We start from the raw sequence: 24,562 nt of genomic DNA, 5'->3' as shown, positions 1-24,562 counted from the left end.
AAAATCAGGAACATCACACAGGTTAGAGCAATTCTGTCAGGGTAATGGCAAGGCAAGGCTCAGCTCCCTAAGAAGAGTCACCAATCCCCAGCTTACATTTTATAATTTGAGGATTAAACAGAACATGATTGTGTTTAAAATCAGTTTGGAGAGTGCAGTGGATATGTCTGTTAATTATTTATTACTTCTCTAACTTGCATAGTTAAAAGTAATTTTAATGAGTGAGAAGCTAGCTTAGGCTTCAAGAGCCTTAATTTTATCTGTGATGTTCCTTTGGTGTTCCCAGATTTATGCATGTATTTATAATCACTTTTGGGCAAGAGTCTGAATGATCTGAGTGTGTTCATTTGAAACAGAATTATCAGACAAGACAAACCCTCAAAACCCTAGGAAATATCTTTGTTATGTCCATATATTTTAGTGGCAGTTAGGATGTCTGGAGTAAAAGCCACTGAGGCAGGGGAAAGAGGGGCTCTTTAAAATGGAAGTTTTCACATGAAGAGGAGCCCACTGAACCTTCCTCATGAGATAAAAGGAGGCCAAATATTAGCCCAGCTTTTAAGAGGTTGCCTAGCACAGTTGATTTACCCATGGCTAATTGCAGTATGAAGAAACACTGAAAATAATCTTATGAAGTGGGGAAACTGGAGTGTTGTCTATCTATTTAATCAGGGTTTATATTTATTATTTCTGACAACAATAATAAAATGGCATTCATTTTTCAATTAATATTAGCATGAATATTGACTTATGCTAATATGTATATCAAGACACAAAGAAGAAAGGCTTTCCTGCTGCTTTACATAATTGAATAATGCTAGTTTAACATTTCCAGAACCTTTAGGGAAGTGTAATGAATTCTACAAATACTCAATTTACATACTGGAAACAGAAAGCAATGGAAAATTTTAAAATAATCTTCCGTTTTTCATGCAAACTAGTGTTGACTTTCTTAAAAAAATTCTGGGAAGTCTGCATTCCCTTCTGCTAGAAATAGAGGAGTCTAGAGTATTTTCCAGCTAGACTATTTCACAAGTGATTAATTTTCTTTGAGGTCTGCAACTCTTGTCTGCTAGCTGTGAATTTTGTTGTAGGCAAAAAAGTAAGAGGAATTAAAGTCTACAAGTGTGTTGCTGACACCTAGCAAAACAAACTGGACTAATATCTTCCCTCCATAAAATGTCTGGAAATGCATGAATAAATCCAGGTTATTGCATTTTTTCTGCTGCCAAATGTTGATGTCACTGTGCTGGGCTGCCTTCAAAAGCAGAGCCACGAAGACAGTGTAAGATAAAGATAAAATTACAGCTCCATTTTCGAGTTGGAAAGTTAATTCCTTGTTTTAAAATCTAGGTTTTGATTCCTCTGTGTGCCCTTACCTCTCCCTCACACCTGGCAGTAATTATAATATGGTTTGCTGCAACTGAGCTCAGGTTAGTGGAAAAGTGTATTTTTTTTTATTTGAGTGAAGGTAACTATAGTTGCAAGAGTTTGACAGAGATAGGGCTGGTGCTGCATCACTTCAGTTAAAATTGTTTGGATTTCTGAAATACAGCTCCTCATCCACGAGGAGAGGAGCTTTTTTTCCATCACCTTTATTTTTTAAATCACCTCCCACAAATTCAAGCGGTCAGGATCATCCCAGGGCTGCTTTTGCACTTTCTCCCTGCTCAGCTTCAGGCAAATCTCTGCTCCCAGGTTCTATCCAAAGCTGCCACTGCTGGTCCTGATCTGGTCCTGCAGCCTGGGCTTTGAGGAGGGTTTGACACCTCTGAGCAAAGAGAGGCGCTGCCAGGAGCCATCAGAGGATGCCATTATTGCCTTTGATTCCCCTACCTGAGAGTTTGCCCAGGGCAGTGACTTTCCCCAGGCTATGTCTTCCTCAGCCTTTTCCTCCTCCTGAAGCTCCCAGGCTTCACTCCCAGGCTCAGAACTCAGCCCTGCCACAGCAAAATGCTGAGTGAAGAATGCACTGGTGCTGAATAATAATCGATGCAAATGAAGCCTTCCCACGTTACCTCTTCCCTTCTCCTAGAGGGCTTTTCTTCTTAAGCCTTCTGGCTTATTGCATTAATAATTCATAACCAGTGTGCTTTATATAGGCTCACTCAAAGCAAACTCACAGAATGCCTTTTTTCCACCAGTGTTCAGCAGAGTGGATTTTCTTAAGAGCACACCACTTTGCAAAGCACAAATTCCTCATTTCTGTGGTGAACAACTCCCAGAGCCATGAACTGGATTAAATTGATTATTGACACATTCCTTCTCTGCAGAGTTTAAGATGTGCACAGGGCAAGGAAGGAGGGGTTTGTTGGAACAACTTCTGCAGAATTAGTGTAGGTGGCAGGTCTGCATTGGTGGGAAGCCACAGCCCTGTGAGGCAGGGGTTGGTTTTTCCTTTCAACATTTCTTTGTAACTTCTTTGTAAGGATTTAGCAATTCACCTTTGGTAATATATAAACAATAATGAATTGAACTGTAAGACTGGGAAAAACTTGACAGGTGGTTCAGTTATTTTAAGCCTGTAACAAAAAAAGGGAAAGTTTTACATTTTCAAATGTCAAGTAAAAAACTCCTTCATTCCCATTGCTAAAGAAGAGATTTTTTAATAAAAAGTGTTTCAGAAAACTGGGAAACCTTGGTACAAAAAGATAGTTTGGCATAATTGAATAACTTTGTAAAGAGCATTGTTTCCAGAAGAAAATGTAAAGTTGTGAAAATGAGACAGAACCTAGCAGGACAAAACAGGCTTGCCTAGGTTAGCACAGTAATAATGGTAAAGAAATGTGGATTATAGAGTTAGGTTTGCTTGATATTTTGGTCATTTACACATCACATTGTTGAAAAACCTTGGGAGGCACCAATAACTGACCAAAGTGTATAATGGAGATGATGAGTCCTGGGAATGTTTTCTGCCCAGGTTCCAGTTCCTGTTGCAGAATGGGAAAATCACAGGAGAGAGTGGCTGAACCTGGACTCCACAATGTCCTGCCCAGAGCACCAGCAGTGGGCAGGCACAGAGAGAGGCCAGAGAAAACAAGGGTTGAAGCAAATGAGCAGCTGGCAAAGATCAGGAATTGCTGAAAATGAGGGGGAGAAGAGAGAGAAAATAGATAAACCTTTGAGTCTTTGACAGAATATAATTCTTCGGTCAAGATAATATTTATATCAGGTAGACTCAGTGCTGGGACCTAATCCTCAAAAAGTCCTTGAGAACCTGAAAACTCTCATTTAGCTGGACAATTCCTTCTGTAATAACAGCCATGTGGTAGCCAGGGTCTGTTTGCTAACCAAGACTTTTAGCTGAAAAATAAAAGGATTTAGCCAATTAATATACATTTTCAAACCCCAGCCATCACAGAGGAGTCAACTCTGAAAGCAAAATAAGGAGTTCAGCTACAGCAGTGATACTAATGGTCTCACCAGCACTTAAAACAGTTATAATGTGACTCCTACTTAAGCTCTGCATCCCCTGGGTTCCCTTTGTTGTCAGAAAGAGGCAGCAGAGGCTGAATCTTATCCTCTTACAGCAGGAGTGCAGTTGTTTTCCTCATTAAGAATTACAAAACTGAACAGCAAACTCCACTCCATCAGGTTTATTTCATAATGCTTCCTCTCAGTTATAAGTTTCCTAGCAAAGTTTTATAATTCTTTGGCCTCACCCAAATTCCCCTTCAAAGCTGTAATAAAAGGAAAAACAATAATAAAAGAGTTAAGTTTTAAATCCCAGCCATCCCTGGCATGTTGCTGGAGAGAAGAGAGATTAGAAAATAATTTTCAGCCACACTGTGACAACAAGAAATTGTTTTTCACAAAAATTAAAATACTATACCTACTAATACAGTCACAGGAGATTGATCTACAATCCACAGTAAGATAAATACCAGGGATTATTTCTAGATGTTACTCTTATATTAAATTGAAGGCTGCAAGTGAAATGGAAGTGATTCACACCCACGTGAATCATGACAAGACTGAAGATAAGTCAGGTTCCATATTAGGTCAGGATCAGAAGCAATGTATTCTACAATGCTGGGCAATTGGTAATTCTCATAATTACAGGTAAATGTTCAGATTATAGGTATGTTGTAATGATTTGGGGGTTAAGGGAGAAAAACACATTTTTTTTAATTGAGTTGTATAAAATAGTGCTGTTTCAAAAGTAAAATTAGGCCTAAACATTGTATGCAGAAGCATTAAAAAAAAACATTTAGAAAGGAAATCAACACTATTAGAAGGTTTTGTCTAAAGCTCTTTTGATAACCCAGTTCTTTCCATTTCTTACACCTTTTCAGGCTGAAAGACCTGGGTTTTGCACAAAGTGAAGGTTCAGTGTCACTCCAGTGCAAAGCCACACAGAGACAGAGCATTGTGAGCTGCTTTATTCTGCAAATAACTACAGAAGACAGGAATTCTGGCTCTGTGGAAATGGGATGTGGATGCAATTTCCCTGCATCATCTGCCACCTTTGCAGCAATTCAGTCAGCTGCAAAAGCAAAACAGAACATGAGGTTTGAAATAAGACTGTCCCCTCCACCAGCTCGGAGTGTTCCAGAAGGAGCAAGGAGGATGGGACAGATGGAAGTGTCAGGCAGGCTGTTATCTCTCTCCATGCCCATTTTATGCCTAGTTAGCTGCTGTCACTGAGAACAGGACCTGTGTCAGTTCTCTTCTTGCCTAGCTCAAGCTCTTCCCTGCCTTTTTTTCCCTTGCAGCAAGGAATAATTTGGCAAGCAGCCCTGAACTGTAACCATAGCAAGAGTGAAAAGCTACTCAAGGAATTTATTGCACAGAATGAACAGAAAGGGTTATTTAAAAGAAAGTTATTTTCTACTATTGCATTTACAGCTGGGATCACAGGTACCTCAAAGAAGGGACAGGAGGGTGGAAATGTGTACCATGGAAAATTTTGGGAATGTGGATGTGCATAGGCAACCTCTTAAAGGTCAATTCTTCCTTGGCTTATGGCTTTCCCTCTGAAATTCTTAGAATTGGATGAATATCAGTGTGTTAAATGACTACTGAAAGGAAAATGTGGTAGCAGAGTGAGGCAGATTTGGTTAAGGAGCTCATAATGAATTTAACAAAAATAATAACAGTCCTCTGAAACTTGTCTGATTTTCAATTATTAGGGAAAGAACTGTTCTTCCAGGCACAACTTGCAAAATCCCATTTGTTTTCAGCCAAGCCCAGGGGAAGTTATCAACATTACCATCCCATATGTATTGCATTAAACACTCCAAGTCACTTCAGTAATGCTTGCAAGTTTAAAATTAGATTCAAGACTGGAATGATTTAAAGGTCTTTAAAATGAATGAACCGTGAGATTGCTTTAATTGTTTTAAGTATAATCATCTGTATTTAAAAATATTATTCCTGAAACATTCAATTTTGGCATCCAAGAGGAGATTAATTTGGCAGGCTCTTTTTATATTAGGCTTAATGAAATCACTTAAATTCAAATGTTCAGAGTAACCAATGATTTGTAGCTGCCTAATTTAAGCCATTTTGGAATGCCATGACCATAAAGCTTCCTCAAGATCAGAAATTACATCATTTGGGCCCCACAAAGCTGTAGTTTTGTTGAGCTACAGTACCACTGTTGTGGTGTAAATCAGTATCTAAATTACTTGGGAAAATGGTATGAAAGTGGATCATTTCATGCTCACCTGACTTTTCTAAAGTCTTTTAAGGACTTCAGTGCAGCACTCAGGCAACAACTGTGTCATGGACCTCCAGTTAATGAATTGACCAGGCTGCAAAGCCTGATTAGCACAATGCCACAATATGTAGGAAGATTGGTGCTGCCACCAACCCCATCCTTCTTGAGGAGAACAGAGGATATTATTTGGTGAAAACTCAGCTTGAAGTTGTTGCACTGGAACTGCAGAAGAAAAACCCCCAGAATTCTGAAAGGTGAATTAAGACAGTTCTCCACATGCAGCTGTTTTGCTGCATGCAGGGTAAAGCTTTTAACATAGCAATTTAAATGCTGACAGTGGGTTTCTTACTCTGGTGAGGAGGAAAAAAGCAAACTCCTTCCCCTAAAGCTTCACTTTGGCTAAATAAATTTGGCTTCTGTTCTGCAATGAGAAATGGTGAGTGAGAGGTACAGAGGAGGTTTTCATATCTCAGTAACAAATGCCTGACAACAAATGGCATATTAAAATGGCTGTTTGAACAAGTCAGGATGAAAGGAATGCAGGTAATGAGCAAATTTTATCCCCCTTCAGGTGCTGGGAATCCCACATTTGTGCAGCATCAAACCCAAATAAATACAATAACAAAACACAGGGAGGGAGAAAGGACCATCACACCTCTATTTGTGCATGTGCAGGGGTGGATGTGTGGCCAAAACCAGGTGTGCTGAGCCTCTGAAATGCACTTCCACTGCAGGAGGGCACAGAGCAAAGTTTTGACACAGCCTTTTATGGGTTTTAGCCCTCATATTTCTCCCAGGACATCCCCTGAGCCCGTGACAAATTATGTGTTGACAAATTACATGTCAACAAATTGCAGAACTCCAAGATGTATGGCTGGAACGAGTCAGATTCTCTTGAATATAAACAGGCCTCATTAAGGCTGGCTGTAGATTTTAGGTCTGGCCAAAAAAAGAGTGAATATTGTTTAGCCTCAAGATAAGCATAAAAATGTGAATGAAAAGGACCTTTTTTTTTAATGACAATAGCAAGAAATGGAACACCAGGTAATTTTAGAGCAGAAAATTTTAGTGCTGGAAATCCCTTTTGAAATGGGCAGTAGAGTCTCCACACTTCCAGAAGACCAGAGGAGAGCTATATTACTTCATTTTTCTTATCAGAAAAAACCCTCAAAGCAAACAAACAACCAACAACAACAACAACAAAACCAATGAGAAAACCCTGTCAGATTAATCTGGATTTTCCCCAGCCCCAACAAAGCTCTGCAATGAAGACTACAGCCTTTCCTAACAAGAAAATCAGCAGACTTTTATAAAGAGGCCAGAAGCCAATTCTGCCAATATTTTTGAGAAAAACTAAGTCTAGACTATTCCACAATAAGATTAATACAACTACAAAAAATACCCCCCTCCAAAAAAAAAAAAAAAAAACAAAACAAAAAAATAATAAAGGACCCCCCCCCCAAAACAAAACAAAACAAAACAAAAAAAAAATAAAGGACCCAAGTATTTCCCTTTCTAAACTGAAATTTGGTGGTTTCACTGTTTTAGAGCACAGACACATTTCAAATATGCTATATCCAAATAAAGCAATATTTTTTTATGTAACAGGTTTAGGTAATATTTAACTATTTAAACCATAAGCTTTTCAAAAGCTGGGAGATGGAAGGAGTGTTTTGGGAGGGAGTTTTTGCAAATTTATAAGACCTGAGTGCATCTTTAGGTCAATGAGGTTTCAGATGACAGGAGGTGTCTTGACTGTATCTTGCAAAAAAAGACCAAGAGCCAATGAATTTCTTGTTTTGTGTGTGGACTGTGTGTCTGGGGGTGTCTGATCAAATCCATAAATCAGATTTACTTTAATGAGCTATTAACTGGAAAATTGCCTGTAAAGATGTTAAAATGTTAGAAAATATTTCCTCTTCCTGCCTCTTCTTACTTTTGATGCTGTTGAGGGAGGGATTCAGTGGAATTTTGGGCAAATACCACCACAAAAACCTGGAAAACCACAAACCACAGTTCTTTTAAAGTATTTTCTTTTCCCTTTTCTTTCCCTCCCCCTTTTTCATTTTTCTTTTTTTTTTTTTCCCCTTAGAAAAGACCATAAGGTTACATAAGGCAATCCAACTGTTTTTTGTCTAAAAGAAACAAATTGCCTCTTTTGACTTCCCATTTTTTACCTGATAAGTGATCATCATTAAGTCACAGTGAGGGTAACTTAGAAACAGGATTCTCCCTCTAAAAATTCAATACAGGAAAGGCCACATAAAAATGAAACAAATACATAAAAAAACTCAGAGAGAAGATAGTATTAAAGGGAGTATTACTGGTTATGAAGCAAATGCACTACTTTTTCTAAAATGAGTAGGTTTTTGGATCTGTGCCAAAGATTCGTGGTCCAAGAAGATTTTAAAAAGGCTTTTTTTTTTTTTTTTAAATTTTTGGTCAAAAGAGACAGACTGAACTTTGTTAACTTGTCCTTTCAAAAGATCTGTAGAAACTCTCATTTAAGGTTAAGCATCCATGGTTTAAGTGGAATTACAAAGATGTAATTTCTCAGGTTTGCATCCATATCTACTGAGCACAAATTAGAAATAAAAGGCCAAGCACAGCTGGAGGAGGTGGGCATGGGGAAATATTTTTTCAGTGTGGTAGGTATCACAATAATAAGCAACATCATCTACTGGTGCAGAAAGGGATTTTCAGCCCCCTACTTTCTGCCCTCAGTCTTCCATTTAAAATATTTCCTGATTATATCCAGCTTGAGGATTTTAATGTAACCAGTGACTTATGATACATTATAGCAGATCAGTCTAATTTAGCTAAACCTTTCTAAAAAATAATCAGTGTGTGAAAAAAAGGTGATAATAGCAGCAAATTTTGTTTAGTGTCATCATGAGAGGTGAATGAATTACAAATAGTGGCATATAGGCAGAAACACACAAGAAGTAATCTCAGTAAAATGCCCAGCCAGGCTGCCTGTAACAAAGATCTTGGTACAGGAAGATCTGAGGGTACAAAACAGCTTTGACTGGTCCCATGTCTGAATTGTCCTCAAATTTCACAAAGGAGTTGTAACATCCAAAAAATTCACACAGAGCAAGGAATGAAATGTAGCACAGGAGAGTAAAAGCTCTCTTTTGGTGTTCCACAGGATCTGAGGAAGGAAAGCTCTGACAGATTCCATCTCACAGCAAAGAACATTTTCATTTCACAGTTGTGGAAGGCAAACAAGCACAGACTTATTCCAGTGACTCTGAGCCTTTTATTGCATAGGTGTATATGTGTTTTTGTTAGATTATTCCATTGACTTCTGAAGAGTTACTTGGGATCACACTGATAGCACTAAAAGGAGGTAAGAAGCCTCAAAACCCCCCACCCTACAGAGCCACCTCCAAAGCTCAAAAAAAAAGCTCTGACTTCAAGAAATTGGTCCAGTGTTTACAGATATATTTTAGAAACCTGATTGCAGGCCCTTATTACATTGAAAAAACAAACAAACCAACAAAAAAAGCTGCCAAAATTTCTCTGAGTATAAAATGACACAATGCTGTTGTAGATCATGTGAGGTTTTTTTGGCAGAAATCAACTTTTTATTATTTTAAAGAACTGTCTATTTTGCTGTTGTTGTCTGTTTTATGGACTGAAGGCTTTTTTGTTGGGCCTCTGGCACAAAGGAAAAAAAAGAAAAAGTGTAAACTGGTTTTAGTTTCTGTTGCTGCTACGGAATGCTGTAAAGGGGTTTGTTGAAACCTATTTGTGATAACAGGTAGGAATTGCTCTCTAGTAGATCTTAACTTCAGTGATTCTAGGATAAAATGGGATTTCCTGGGTGATGCAATATTGACAAAAGTGTCATGCAGAAGATTTGCCATGCTTACACAGAGGCAGCAGTGAGTTTTTAGTGTCTTAGGAACATTCACAACACTTTACAAGGCCAGGAAGTCATGATTTGGAATTCTTGAAAGCCATGACTCAAACTCATAAAAATTCTGGGTAGGAGAGCAGTGCCATTCACCAGGCTGGAATAAGAGGAATGATTATGTACAGTGACAGCCTTTTATAGGGCAGAATAAGCAGGAGCTTCATGCCTCATTCCATTATCCTGAGGGCTGGGGGTCACCTCTTGGGTTACTTGCTACAGCATTGGAGAGCTGTGTGGTATTTAGGAAGGAAAGTTCAAAGCTGTGTGAGTCAGTGAGAGTTCCTCTTTCCTTCTTTCACTCTGTCAGATATTAATGATTAGCAATTTCCCTAAGTGATATTTAATGCTAATTACTTTAGGGTCAATGAGCTGTGATGAAAAAAAGAATCTTTAATAGGGTTTTTCTCATATAAGGCTCATAATGGGTATATCTTCAGCCCCATTTCAGCTCTTCACATGTGCCTGTCCATCCTGAGACCACACCAGCCTGGATGTGGGTGTTGAGATTCAGTCTTTTGTTTTTCCAGTTATCCTCACCAAATGACTCCTGCTGCCAGAGATTCCAAAGTGACAACACAGACCTGTGATTTGAAATCAGCATTCCAAACCTGTGGAAAGAAAAAACACATTTTCTGGTAGCACTCACTTCCATTTCAAAGTGTTTCTATCAGAGATGAATTTGTGTCACCCCCTCCCTCTTCACCTGCCTTGTCACAGTGGGTGTGTTTGGGTTTTAGTTATAAATATTTTTAAAAAGACATTTTTCTTTCTACATACAGGACAGGAATTCAAGGATTTTAGAGCCATAGTGAAGCACAGGAGTTACTGAGTGGAATTGCAGAGTTCTTTTCTTGCCAAAGCCAGACCCAGATATTTTCTTTGTTTCTTTTGTCCTTCAAGTCATCCCGGTAGTAGCAGTGCTCAAATATGAGTCAGACCCATGAGAGAAGATAAAAGTAATTTTGAGTTGTTTTTTTTTTTTTTTTTTAATTTATCTTTTATAATCTTGAGGTTTAAGTTCATAGTCTTATCTTCTGGAGGCTAGAAATTTGTTTTATAAAGCAAAGCTGAAATTCTGATATGGTCACATGGCAAAAGGGTTCTCTGAGATTTGAGCATGACCCAGTGGAAAAAAAAATCACTGTTTTTCGTATATGAGTTTGTGACAGCAGTGTTATCTGAATGCCCAGAGAAGGAGCAGCCTTTTATTCTTCCCCTGAAATATTAACAAAATTCTTTGCAAGATTAAGTGTTATCAAGTGTGATTAGAGATACACTGCTAATGGTAAACACAGTTAACATTTACACAACACTTGCTCAGAGGCACTGCCATGCTTACATAGAACAAAAATTGATTATTTGAAAATAATTGTTCTTGGTCTGCTTACCAAAACAACCAGTGGGTTTCTTTTCAGTTGGCCTAAAATCTACCAAATTATCTTGGTCAGAAAAAGAAGAGAATTGAATTTGACAGCTAAAACTCTGCTGCTGTTTTAGTTGCAAACTTCCTGCAAAGCTTCTAAACTAGTTTAGTGAAAATAAATTCAGATAAAAGTATTACCACAGACTTTACAGTTTATGTCAGTTTTTTTATTAATCTTGAAATTTAGTTTATTCTATTCTGTTCATTAAATCAATGGGAAATAATCTATCAATTACATTTTTTGTCAGCTAGTATGCACTATAAATTTGTGGCTTTGAAAGAGCACAATTAAAATTGTCATTATTTTATGGGACCATTTTTGTGCTCACACATCTGAATTATGGCCGTGTGAGTATTGCAGTCATGCTGACATCTTTTCAGTCCAGTTAAAAAAGAGTCATAACAGAATTGCCTGCTGTAATTCTAAATAAGAAAAGAACAAGACACATTTTTTATGTAAAGGAAGTTCAGTCCAGAGGAAGGTATTTTCTGATGTCTTTTGAGGAGATGGAGTAGGAAGTTGGATTTTATATGCAGCTCTCTCTGAAGGGCTCTTTCTTTAAGGAAAAGCAAGAAATTGATGGGAAACCAAACTTGGCATCAGGCATTGAATCCCAAATTGGAGACCATAAGCTTGTGTGGCCAACATTTACTTTAGAACAAGATCAATACGAAAACTGCTGAAAATGCAGAGATGTCATTTTATTTGCTGCAGAAGAGTGGCAAGGAAAGAGATGAGGAAACAATCTTCAGCTCAGAACATCTCTAAATCTTAGCCTACTTACCTTGAAAAATTTTGCACTTCACAAAAGCATAATGAAATGAGGGAAGGCCATTAACCCTAAATAACTGCAGGCATCATCAGAAATTAGGTCTCTTAAGCAGAGGAAATGAACCAGCCACCCTCAGAACAGCTGAAAACGTGGCCTGTCCTTACATTTGCTTATTGCAAACTATACAGGCTTGGGTTTATTAACTTAAAAATGAGCAGCCAACTGATACACAATGCATTTAATTTATTATTTTATAACTATTATTATTATTATTATTATTATTATTATTACTTGCTTTCTCAGTGAAATAATTTTATGCTTAGTGAGCAGATGAAAAATACCTTTGTTCTGCAATCCTCTTCTAAATCACATTATTTTCTTGTTTGAGTTTGACTATTTTCATTAAAATAATGAACCCTGACATTGCACACGGATTTGATATCTCCTTCCTCTGGAAAATTAGTTAAAACTTGTTTTCAGAGAGTGCCACATCCATCCCCCCCTGCCAGCATGGTGGTATCAACTCTGAAATATTGAACCTGTTTGTCTATACATACAGATGTGTGTACATGTATATTTGTGTGTGTTTATACACACAGGAATTTGCTTTCCTGCTTATTTCTCTTTCTGAAGGGAACCTGAAGAAGTGTCCTGTTTTGTATTTATATGGAAAAACACCAAAGACACAATTGACATTGGCCTATTTTACTTTCTTACCCTGGAACTGTCTGAATAACCATTCCAAGTATTTCTGTCTTTATCAGACTCAGGCTCAGGCATCATATTTTAGGATTTATTTGGTAATTAATTAAGGTTTTTTTCTTTATTTTAAAGACAAAACCTCTTTCTGAAATCCTTTGCTACGGACAGGAGGCTCCCTGGTCATGAGTGCCTCATCTTCCTGACAGTCAAGGAGCACTTCACCAGCACAAGCAAAATATCCTTGAATTCTCTCAGGAACTTGCAAACCCTGTGAGGTGACAATGCGAAATGTTCATGGGTAAAAACACTTTTTTGCTGTGAGAGTGGTTGCAGAAGGGAACAGTTTGCACAAAGGGACAGTGAGGTCTCCTCTCCTGGAGTTATTAAGAACTCAAGCGTGGCTGGAGCTGCTGGAGCAAACTGCTCCTTGTCTGATCAACATCAACAGAACCCGCATTCCCTGGAGGAGAAATGGTCTCTGGTCCCCTGAAATCAGTGCACAAACAAAAATATTAACCCCGACTCTCCTTAGCCTTCTGATATTAAGGTTGAAACTGATTATTTATCAGCTTTAGCTTCCTGTTGAATAATTAGCCCTTTGCAGGGTTTTTATCTGAGAGATAAACTCTTTGCTTAAGCATTCATTAAATTAGAGCTTTCATTTTGATATAATTCTTATAATTTTTGTAACAGGAGAAGACTCATTACATAATGTAGTACGTTCTCCTTAATGACACAACTTTACTGGAATTTAAGTTTATTAGCATAATTGCATGATGTGGCCTTTATTAATATTACAATATGATGCAATAAATGACTATAATTTTATTAGCTAATTCAGTTCATACTCCTTCCATCAGAAATGTGGACATAGGTCATAATGTTAAAAAGATAGTTGAAAAGCGAGGACTGATTTTTTGAACTGCTTGTTTGTAATTTTTCATTAATGGGAAAGCACTAACAAAAAAAAATTTGTTGTAGTGAGGTAACAAATATATCCTTTATGGTTTTTTCATTGCTCCTAGGTATCTACTTAAATTTTTTCAAAGTATTTTTAGCTAAAGGCTGTTCAGAAATGTGTTAGATTAAATATGCCATCAACATTACCCATTTTGCCTAAACAAAGGCAACAGAAGGACAGGAGGGTTTTGACTTCACACTATTGCACTGTTAACTCTCTGTAAATCAAAAGTAACATATCAGTGCACAGTATCTGAGTTGACAACTGCACCTGGCTATGTGCTTTCCCTGAAGTTCCTTTAGTAAAATTCAGTGCTATAGGAAAAGAGTTTATGATGTATAAAAATAAACTTACAGTGGAAGAGAGAATTCAGACTGTAAAAATGACACCTATAATTGGCTGCTCCAAAGTGAATGTCTGAATCAAATCTTATGCTTTTTCAGACTTGAAGAAATGAAAAGTGAATGATAATCTTGGCTATAAAAAATGAAGATCTACTTCTGTGAGTGATAGAAAAATACCTGGGGTTTCTTTCTCAGCTTGGGAAGCAATGATAACAAAAGAATAACTTTATATGCAGTGCTTTCGGCTGCCAGAGATCAAGATAGGAGCACTAAAACTGACAGAGCTCACAGATACAATTTTATGAAAGAAGGCGAGTTATTTTTCTTTTCAAATTCTCAGTCATTCTATGAAAACCAGAAGCAGGAAACTCACTCTTCTTAAAATCCCATTCCAGAAAATGTTGACATTGCATTTTCATCCCATCAAGCTTCAGATTAATTATGTTAAAATCACATTGATGCTTGATATGAACCACATGTTTACAGAATGAGGTTCAAGTTAAAAACCCTGTCACTGATATTGTAAATCTGATGGCCAAATTTGTGTCATCTCCTTGCAAGTGTTTTGGTTTTGCATAAAGTTATTTACTCGAGGCATGTTGGAAAGGTTACATGGCTTTAAACTGAAAGAGATTAGGTTAAGATTAGATATTAGACATTAGGAATAAATTGTTTTTGTGAGGGTGGGGAGGTCCTGGCACAGGGTGCCCAGAGCAGCTGTGGCTGCTCCTGGATCCCTGGAAATGTCCAAGGCCAGGCTGGATAGAGCTTGGAGCACTCTGTGAAAGTGGAAACTGTTCCCTGCCCATGGCAGGGTGTAGGAACCAAGTGATCTTTAAGGTCCCTTTCAACCCAAACCACTCCAAGATATTCTGATTTAACAACCTTGAACAAGTAATTTCTAACTTTTTAAAGCCAAGAATTTTCAGTGAGTTCAGGCTGGGGGCCTCGCATTGCTCTGGCTTTGAGTAAGGATCACTTAAGGATACTCCAAGAGTGAAACTGGAGAAACAAAGACAAATTACTTGAAATGGGCTCTAGAGAGAGCCCTGTCTGCTCTGAATGGAGCTGGTTTTTAGATTTTGAACTTAAATGTCATCTGGACATAATGATAATTCTAGAGTTTGTTTTTGGGGTCCTTATTCCATGACTGTCTGTATTAAATAAACTTCAGTCGGTTCCTTTTCCACCCAATCACCCCCAAAGTTTGAAGTAGACCTAGAACATGTGTAACTTTTTCTCCACCAGCTGGGGAGATTAATTGCTAACAGTATTAATTAGTTAGCAGATTCCACTGTGTTATTCATGTACTAGAGCTGTGCTCCAGGTCCTTTCTGATTATCAATGCACATTGATTCTACCTAAGAAGGAAATCACAGCCACTGCTTCTAAAAGGGAATCTTTTTTTTCTAAGCAGATATCACTGTAACATCTGGCTGTGCCAGATAATTTCTCTTAAGAGGAACTACTGTAAAATTGAATCCTTCCCTGACTGTGGCAGTGAGTTGCAAATGCCATAAGTTTTCTGGAACAAAGCTGGCACAGTGCATACTGTGTTTCCTGTAAGGGAAAACCTTCTCTAATTTTACTAAAAGTTGTAGGGGAGCCCTGAAGGTTGAAAGCTTCTCTTTGGTTGTACTTCTTGTTTGTGGTTGCTGAAAAATATCTACCATACACAGAGTATCCTAAACCAAAAGTGTGGTGAAGCACAAGATACTTTAATATTATTGGAACAATAAATCAGGCTAGATCATCTATTTACTGTAGATGTAGAACCTACCTGGCTCATTTGTCTTGCAGGAAACACTTAACAAGAGTCTGGTAAAACTTTTATCTCATTATTGGGTCACATGAAAGTATTTTTCTAAGAGGACAATGAAATTACAGTGTAGAGAATTCCAGGCTCAAATAGGATAAGCTTTCAGGACCTGGAGGCTTCTGATTCTTGTCAAATTTTGAGCAGTGAAATAATTTTCAGTTTTGGAATAATTGGCACAACATTTAAGCGTTCGTAACAATTCAGTAGTTTTCTCCAAGTCATTAAAATGGCTGCCTTGCAAGTTAAATATAAAAGCTTCAACAAGAAGATTGCAGGTTTTAAAATGCATCTCAGCATTATTTTTGTATTCTATGATACCCTCAAAAATCACTGGCTTTTACTGAAAATTATATTGGTTTGGAATAGGAGGTTGCTGATTTTTTGAGACCTCATGCTGTTTCTATTTTATACTGGAAGGCCATTTAATTTGTATTCAATATTAACATATTTATTTTCCAGCACATTCTGAACCTTAGGAAGTAAATTTCCACTGTTAGTCAAAGAGTAAGGATATCTTTTATTTTTTTTTTTTACAATAGGAATCAGCCTGATTCTGATTCATATTTATTTTCCATGGTATGTCAATAGGTTGGTATGAGTAATTTGATTGGCATTTTAACAAAATTGCTAAATTAATTTTGAATTTTTTTTTTATTTTTTTGGTTTTTTTTTTTTTTTTTTTTTTGCTACAAAAGGCATCCTAGTTCTTTGGAGTGGTATTTCCAATAAGTCTTGATCTAAAAGAAGCTCAGCACCATCTTCAGTATTTTATGTCCCTTCTGACAAACACAACATTGACAGCAAAACCAGCAATAATAAAAATAATTTTAAATAAAACAAAACTCCACAAGCTTGCTCTCTAGTTTTTGTAGAAGAATTAATGTAGAAATCCTGACTTGGTAGTTCTGGGGGTTTTCTTTCAAATTTCAATATTAAGGAGCATGCATTGCCTTTCCATACTGCTTTTAATATTGACAGTAGAGAAGGAATGGCTTTTCTACAAGAATTTTTTTATTCAATAAGGAGCGTGCTGTTATTTGTTCTTTGATTAAATGCAATCAACACAGTGTCAGCCTTTGCATTAAAAATATCCTGTGAACTCTACCCTGACACGTAGAAATAATCAAGCTTGAGCGCCTTGGCCTTTATTCCATCAGCTAATTAGAGTAGGATGAACATAATGTTTCCTGAGGGCCTCTCATTATGACAGAGCGGATCCAAAAAAGAAATTGGGAGCCTAAATTTCCAGTTGTAATGTTCAAAACTTCTGCTCCTGGACTCTGCACAACACTCACCAGGGTTTAATGCTGCAGTTTCCAAGACAGCAGAAAATCTGTTTCTGAACAGATAGGAGCTAAAAATAGGGACAGAAAAGAAAGTCTGTGCTCTCACAAATCCCCGTGGGGCTGGAAACTCGATACCGAGTTAGTCCCTGAATCCATCAAGATCCATGAGCTTGATGTTCCATTTCATCAGAGGAGATGATCAGCTAGGGATATGATCTGGACTCGTCTTGGTACAGAAACCATCCACTGGGCCAGTCTTTGCTCAAAAATCACTTTGCACAAAAATCTGGTCTCCAGGGTCAGGTGTCCTGCTGTATCTGCCTCCCACGAGCTCAGCTCCTCTGCCCCCAGCACCAGGGCTCCAGGAGCTGCCTGATACCTTGATTCACTTTGCTGCCACATCTTTTGGGCTGCTTCAGATCAGTGTCAACCGTGGTCTTTTAACTTTTGAAGGATAAATGCTGCCTTCAAATTGTGCCGTTTTCCCCTGCATAAATTTCCCTTTGAGAACTGAGTGGCGGCTGCCGAATGATCCGGTTGCATCTCACAGGTGGCTGAATGAGGCTGAAAATAGCTGCTAAAGGAGAAAATGGAATAAGGAGGGGAAGAAAGAGGAGAATTAGCCTCTCAAATGGAACTTGTGCTTTTTAAATTAGATGCATGATAGAGGATGACAGAAAAGTGATGGGAGCTGCAATCCTTACTCGTATTCCTATGGACTTCAAAGGGAGTTTTCCCCTTTGAGAAATGCAGGATCAGACATCCTATCTGTACTTGTTTCAGTGTCTGTCTCTTACTTGTGTTTTCAGGAGAGCTTTTCTCACCATATGGGACTTGTGAAAGGGTTTTAAAGCCCTTGGTGATGTTCAGTCCCTTGCCTACTTCGCTGGGCATTCCTTACACCTTTCTAAAAAGTGTCACTGCAGACAAAACTTTAATTTGCCCTTAAATGTGGGAAGCCTTCCTTTTATAGAACAGGTTTTTACAGCATTTGACTCTTACTGCAGCTTTTGAAGAAGTCAACCTGAAAAAACTGGCTTGCCCTATGCTGCCTCTAGAGAACTGGAGCATGTCCTTTTCACTTATTACTGTTAGACTTTGGCTCTTCCTTTTCCTACCTGAAATTAAATATTTGTTTTTTTTTTTTTAACAAATCTTTGTCCCTTTCAGGTCATGGGATGCAGAATGGCTCTTGGGCTGCTCTTTCAAGCTGGTAAAAGTAGAAAGTTAATCATTAGGTGGAAGTTTCTGGGTAAAAATGAATCAGCTGATATTATTAAACATATATATAGAAGACATAAATGTTACTGTGTAAAAATGTATCTCATGTTCCATAATGAGGACTTGATTTTGTGTGTCCTCCAGTCACCCTAAATGCTGGCTTAGATTTTCTGCTGTGGCACAGCCAAGTTCAAAGGTATTTATTGTCATTTTTTCAACAGAGGAGAAGAGGATGGGGAAGAAGGTTCTTGCAGTGTGGTCACTGTGTGCATATCAGAGGTGTTGTGTTACTAGCTCAGGTTTTTGAGGGAGGAGTGAGGAAAAAACTGTGATGAACAATTATGGTAAAAGATGTTCTGACAGCTTTAGGCTATTCTGGAAAGAGCAGGAAGTATCCTTGTGCAGTAATAAACATTTTAATTGCAGAATCACAGAATCACTTAGGTTAGGAAAGCCCTCTAAGGTCACTGAGTCCAGCATTTGACTGATCACCACCTTGTCAGCCAGACTGGAGCACTAAGTGCCACATCCAATTGTTTCTTGGACACCTCCAGGGATGGTGGCTCCACCACTCTGATTTCTTTTGCTGGTGGTAGTTTCAGGAGTAAAAATAAAATGTTTAATTAATTCCCTTGGTATAAATCATTATTTCCTTCAAAAGATAACATTGTTCATTGTCTGCTGCACCTGTTCTATGAATACATGTAAATAGACTTATACTTTTATAACTTCATTTTTTATTCAGCAGACTCTTCTCACTGACTAGAGCACCTAAGTTACTCCAGTAACCTTCTCTTTCCATTTAACCTCTGACATTCTGCTCATCTAGTTTACATATTTCCTCTGGCTCAAGCGATTTGGGATACTGAGGGTGAAAATCATGACAGAAGACTCAAAAGAAATCATTTGGTTAAGCCTCTGGGTGGCCATCAAAAAATCTTGTTTCAAATGCCTTTCAGCTGTGCAGAGATGAGGACAGGCTCATTGTGACACTCAGCTTTGATCAAATGTCATATCTGGGATTCCTTCTGCACAGCAGTGTTTTTAGAATAAGAGCTATCCTATTATAAGCTCAGGCTTTAAATTGGCACAAAAGGAAAGCCTGGGAGCTGGGTGAGTTTTCCAATGGATCATAAATCCTGGGCATTCTCTGCAAGAGAGAAGTTTAAACTTGCAGTGCCTTCTTAAGGTTTAGGCACCAAGCAGATATTGGTGTATTCTGACCTAGACCTCCTCTGTGGCCTTGCATAAGTCACTCAAGCTCCTTCAGTTTTTTCTTTAGATTTGTTTTTAATAATAATATTTTGCTCCTCAAGGAGAATAGAGCTCAGGTGAAGAAGGGTTGTGTTTGTAAAACTTGAGGATCTGTGACTTTGACAACGTGGTAGAAACTTATCTGTGATTTTGGCCTTCTGTGAAATGCATGAGATATTTTGCTTCTCCTCTTTTGTGTTTTTTTAAAAACTATATGCTCTTCTTCATATTAATAATTCTTGCCTTGCTTCAATGATCCCAGAGAGAATCTAGGTTTTTTAACATGCCTCCCTGGAACTAATATACATATATAATTTACACTATATATATATATATATATATATATATATATAATTTGCAAAAAATATATATAGTTTACAAAAATATTTAATTGACAAAAAAATTTATAAATTATTCCCCACATGTACAAAACCACACAACCCTAGTCAAAAAAATAAAAAAAAGATGTGTGAAGATTTATCTTTGCTAATATAACTACAGAACCAAGGAAGGCAGCAAAAAAGGAAATCTGTACATGTATCCTATTTAAATTATAAACTTTAAATGACATTTGCAGGGTTCAGCCTCATGAGCTGATCACATGAATGGTCTAAAAACTCAGTGCTGCTCCTCCTTCAGCTCACTTTCTCCTCCATGAAATCAAAAATCCTTCCACCTGCTGCTGATTTCTCCACAGTGAGGGATCCAGTTATTTGTTTAACACCAAATAACATCCTATTAAAAGATGTAACTACTAAAAAGAGATAAGTTTGACTTGGAAGTCTTCTGCCTGCTTAAGTGCTTGCTTAAATCATGTAAGTAGTCTTGTCTTATTTTTCATCAGGACTATAGAAGTCAACCAAAGAAATCCCTTGCTGACTAGATCAGTATGGATGTCTTTCCCATCACATTTTTCATTTATTTTGATGCCAAAGACATTGTTCTCCTTGTCTATTGAAGGCTTTAATTTCAAGTAATGAAGAGTCTGCCTTCGCTCACATGTCCAAAAATGTCCATGTGGTGAAAGCAAAGTTAAGATTAAATACAGGGAGAAGGGAGGGGAGAGGAGGAGAGGGGAAAGAGGGGAAAGGAAAAAACCTAAAATAGGCCTATAAATTAAAAGTGAGTGGGTTTTTTTTAGAAAAAAATCAAAATATACCTGCTTTTGTTTGAAGAAGTAAAATGGAAAAGTCTTTATTTCTATTACATAAGAACCATCCATGAAGACATTTGAAGCGAATTTGCCACTCTCTAGCTCCTTATTAAAAGCAGCTTATCTGGATTTGAGGGTTCAGGTTCTTCCTTCTGAATAAGCCAGCAGTGGAGGACAAGGGAGACAGCTGTTGTGAATAGAGGTGCTTCTGCTGGTGGATCTCAGGAATTGAACACAGATGAGTGGTGCCAGCAATCTTTAGTTTTGAGAGACAGGAAAAGACGTTTGATCAGAATAAATGTGGTAGGAAAATGTTGGCTTTATCATGAAGCAAATGTTAGGGCTCAGGGTCCAGTAGATTTCATCATACTATGGTACTCATGTCAGCTGCTATAAAATACAGATCCTTGGAGTACTTTCCAAGGGCCAAAAAGAACTTTTGGGCTTTAGTTCCTTGTATCTTTTCCTTATTTTCCTTACCTTGCAGTCAATTATATATTTCAGCAACGAGGCAATCGTGTTGCTGCATTTCAAATCAGGGAAAAAAGGAAAATTACCAAGGTTAAACTTGTAACAATTGTAGGTGAGCACAGTTTGAGCAGCAAAGGAAACAGGTTAACTGCAAAGCAAGCATTGTGAATGATGTAGGTTCCTGAAAAGCCTGATTGCATGAGAGCTTCCTTCTGGGAGGATGTGCCCATTGGATTCCTGGGTTCAGTAAGCCTGTGCTCCCTGGGATCTCTCCAGAGCTTCTTGTATTTCTTCCATGTTACATTTAGTCTGGCAAGTACTTTATTCCCCTTCTTTTCTTTTATGCCTTTCTCTTTTCCCCACCTATTTCCTACCACTCTGTCGAACCACCAGGTTAAAATGAGTCCTTTACAAAATCCATTGAGATGCCATTATGTTCACATCTGATTTATTTCTCAGGTTTTTCTCTTCCCTGGTGCTACTCAATCTATATAAAGTGGTTATTTTAGTCCATGAAAATTTTTATGACAAATCAGGCACTGCACTGCTGAGGTGAGAAAGCCACATCAGGAGAGGCTTCCCTCAGGCTCCAAAATGCAAAGCAGCCCTGGAGATCTCTCATATTTGATTGATATTTTCATATTTGAAGTGAAATTCAAAGATGAGCAAATTGATGGGCATCACATTAAAGGCTTTTCTTATGAAGACTGAAGATGATTTCTGTCAAAAAGCTGATCCTGCCTTTCACTGGAAGACTTTTTAAATCTGTGGCTGGCAGAGCTGACTTCACAATTAATAAATATCATACCTGTGTGCCTGTGCAGTTGCCTATAAAAGCGTCAATTCCAGTGAAATCTGTGGAGCTCTGTGTCTGCAAAGGCAGTGGAAAGTTCCATGGCACATTTCTGATGGCAGCAGCAACAAAGTACAAGTCCTTCTCAACACACCTGGAATACCTGATATGGCATTTTAGCCTGAGGAATTGCAATATGCAACCTGATGTGGCAAAACTCCATGGGGCTTGAGAATGGTGCAGCATGTCATAAAACCCAGGAACAGCTTTATTTTCAGAAACAGAAGAGCTGAACACATTCATGGACATCATCTCTCAGGATTTTGTTACACAATACAATCTCTGACACATTTAAAAAAAATCATAAAAGATCAGATATTGCACAGTTACAGGGGATGATTTAGTTTAGAATTTTTTTCCTTTTTTTGAAAACCTGCAATATACATTGCATTCTTTTAATAAGAAAGAACTTATTAAACAAATGTATAATGCTTCCCTTTTTGTTTCCCATGGGGTTAATTGTGCATTTGACATGAAAAGATTGATTTAAATATTTCATTGCCCTTTATTAAGCCAAGCTATATTATTTCAGGAAAGAGTCATTGCAGCTTGTGGTATCAGTGTTCTTCCAAAGAGATGCATATGGGCAAAAAAGCAGATTTTCACATATATTAAACCAACTGCAGCAGTCCTTCAGAGCAGCCTACAATTAATTAACAGTAGCTTCTGATGATCTGAAAATGGAAAAGTAGTTTATGTTTTATTATCTTTGTGTTGAGATCTCATACTTTCTGTTTTCCTGGAATCATCTGTTTATTTCTTCTTTCAGTTCTTCACTAAAGGCTTGGGGAGCAGGTGGGGGGAGATGAATTTATATTTCAGAAAATATAAATTAAAGTTTCAGTTACTTAAACTACCCTGTCCTGGGAAGAATGGGTCACTGCCTGGAGCTGCTGAGGCCAGTTGAGCTGCTGTGTCCCATGTGCCCAAGGAGATTCATTATCCACAGTATGAAGAAGAAACTTGTTTGTTTGTTTGCTTGCTTGTTGCTTGCTTGTTTGAACCTGACATCCCCCAGTATCTCTTGATGTTCCTTTTATTGTAAATGACAGCAAATAGTTATTCCTCACTCATCAGACCCTCAAGTGCATGATCTCAGGCAATAGTCTGAGCAAGCAAATCATCAGTGAGATAGTTGTGGTGGAGCTGAATCATGAACCCTTTTGAATCATTTTCTGGTTTGGGTGACTTACTATAAACCTGTAAAGGCCAGCTGCAGACACTCTGGAAATAGTAGGTCTGCATTCAATATGAAATATTTTCAAATAAAAACTAGATCAATTGATAATGTTCACAGCATTTTTGTTGGTGGTAATGATTCATCCAGATCACCACATTGCATTTTGTCCTTGATATTTGCATGCTTTATTAATGATAAACTAATGAAGCCAAGATCTAAATCTTAGTTTTACTGTTCATCCATGTTCTTCTAGCCTTTTCCAGCTAGATTACCAAAACATTCTCTTAAAGGTATAGAGAAAATCTCTGAAAAAAACATGAAGAAAAAAGAGTTATTGAAATATGTCATTTTGAAATTCACAATGTTAAACCTGTCCCATCAGAAAATGTTCTAAAATGTCACTGATGAATGATTACATAAATGATGGGGATAGACAAAATGGATCTTATGAATTTCACATTTGCAGTATTTGCAGTTAGGTCATCAGATTTCTATCCTTTGCAGTCTGTTTTGTCTTATCTTTACCCTTTGGGCAGCTCTTTATTTCCTTGTCAATCCTGGCAGAGTCAAAAATGCTCACCAGAGATTCACAGACCCCTATACCTGTAGGATCAAAATTGGATTGTTAAACCAATCACCTGTCAAGTGTGCAAATATCTATTAAAAAAAAAAAAAGCTAAAAAAGCTGAAAATAAATATGGCAAAGCTTTATTTAAAAGAACTTCTCAGTTACTTCACTGAACCTGAAACCTCTCATTTGTAAGAAGCATTTTGTGACTCTGAAAAACTGTGGATGCCATAATCTTTTTAAAATTACAAGCTTTTTTAAAAACCATAATCCACAGCTGAGTGAATATATAATATATATATATTATATATAATATATAATATTTCTTATATAAAGAAAATAAGTTGACATTGTCCCCTGTGTCTGGCATGAGACATTCAAATTCTCTTTTGGAATCATAGCCTATAAATGACTGAACTTTCAGGAGACACATTCCACCTCCTGCTCTGGGCATGTACCAGCAGTGCCCAAGCAGCTGAATGCCCAGTGAACATCCACAAACCTTTCACATCTCTTCTGGTGATACCAGTGATAGGGCTCATGTTATTGCAAATATTGTTTTCCAGGAATGAAAACTTCTTTCCAAAAGGTGCCTGGGCCAAGTTAGAAATCCTCAATGAAGGGAAGTGCTGTGCCACATCCATCACCCTGGGTCACTCCAGATGGTTGGAGCATTTGGCAGCAGTGAAATTGTCACTGTGGTGTCCCTGAGTCCCCAGGTCATGTGCCCAAACAAAGATGTTGCTTTCTTTTCTGAGCTGACCTTTGAGGGAGCAAGCAGAATTTCCCTTCAGGTGTCATCTGCTCATTTGGCTCTCCATAAACCACCAACAAACTGGCTTCAAAAGCAAACATACACCAAGACAGGGCTTCCCCACGGGGCTTTATTAGAGAAATTATTTTAAGTGCTTCTGGCCAGGAGAAGTCTGATGAAGACAGATGGTAAAATAGAGGAGTTTCTTTCCAAGGG

The sequence above is a fragment of the Serinus canaria genome, chromosome 1, assembly GCF_022539315.1.
Source record: "Serinus canaria isolate serCan28SL12 chromosome 1, serCan2020, whole genome shotgun sequence".
Lineage (NCBI taxonomy): Eukaryota > Metazoa > Chordata > Aves > Passeriformes > Fringillidae > Serinus > Serinus canaria.
Note: the sequence above shows the minus strand (reverse complement) of the source record.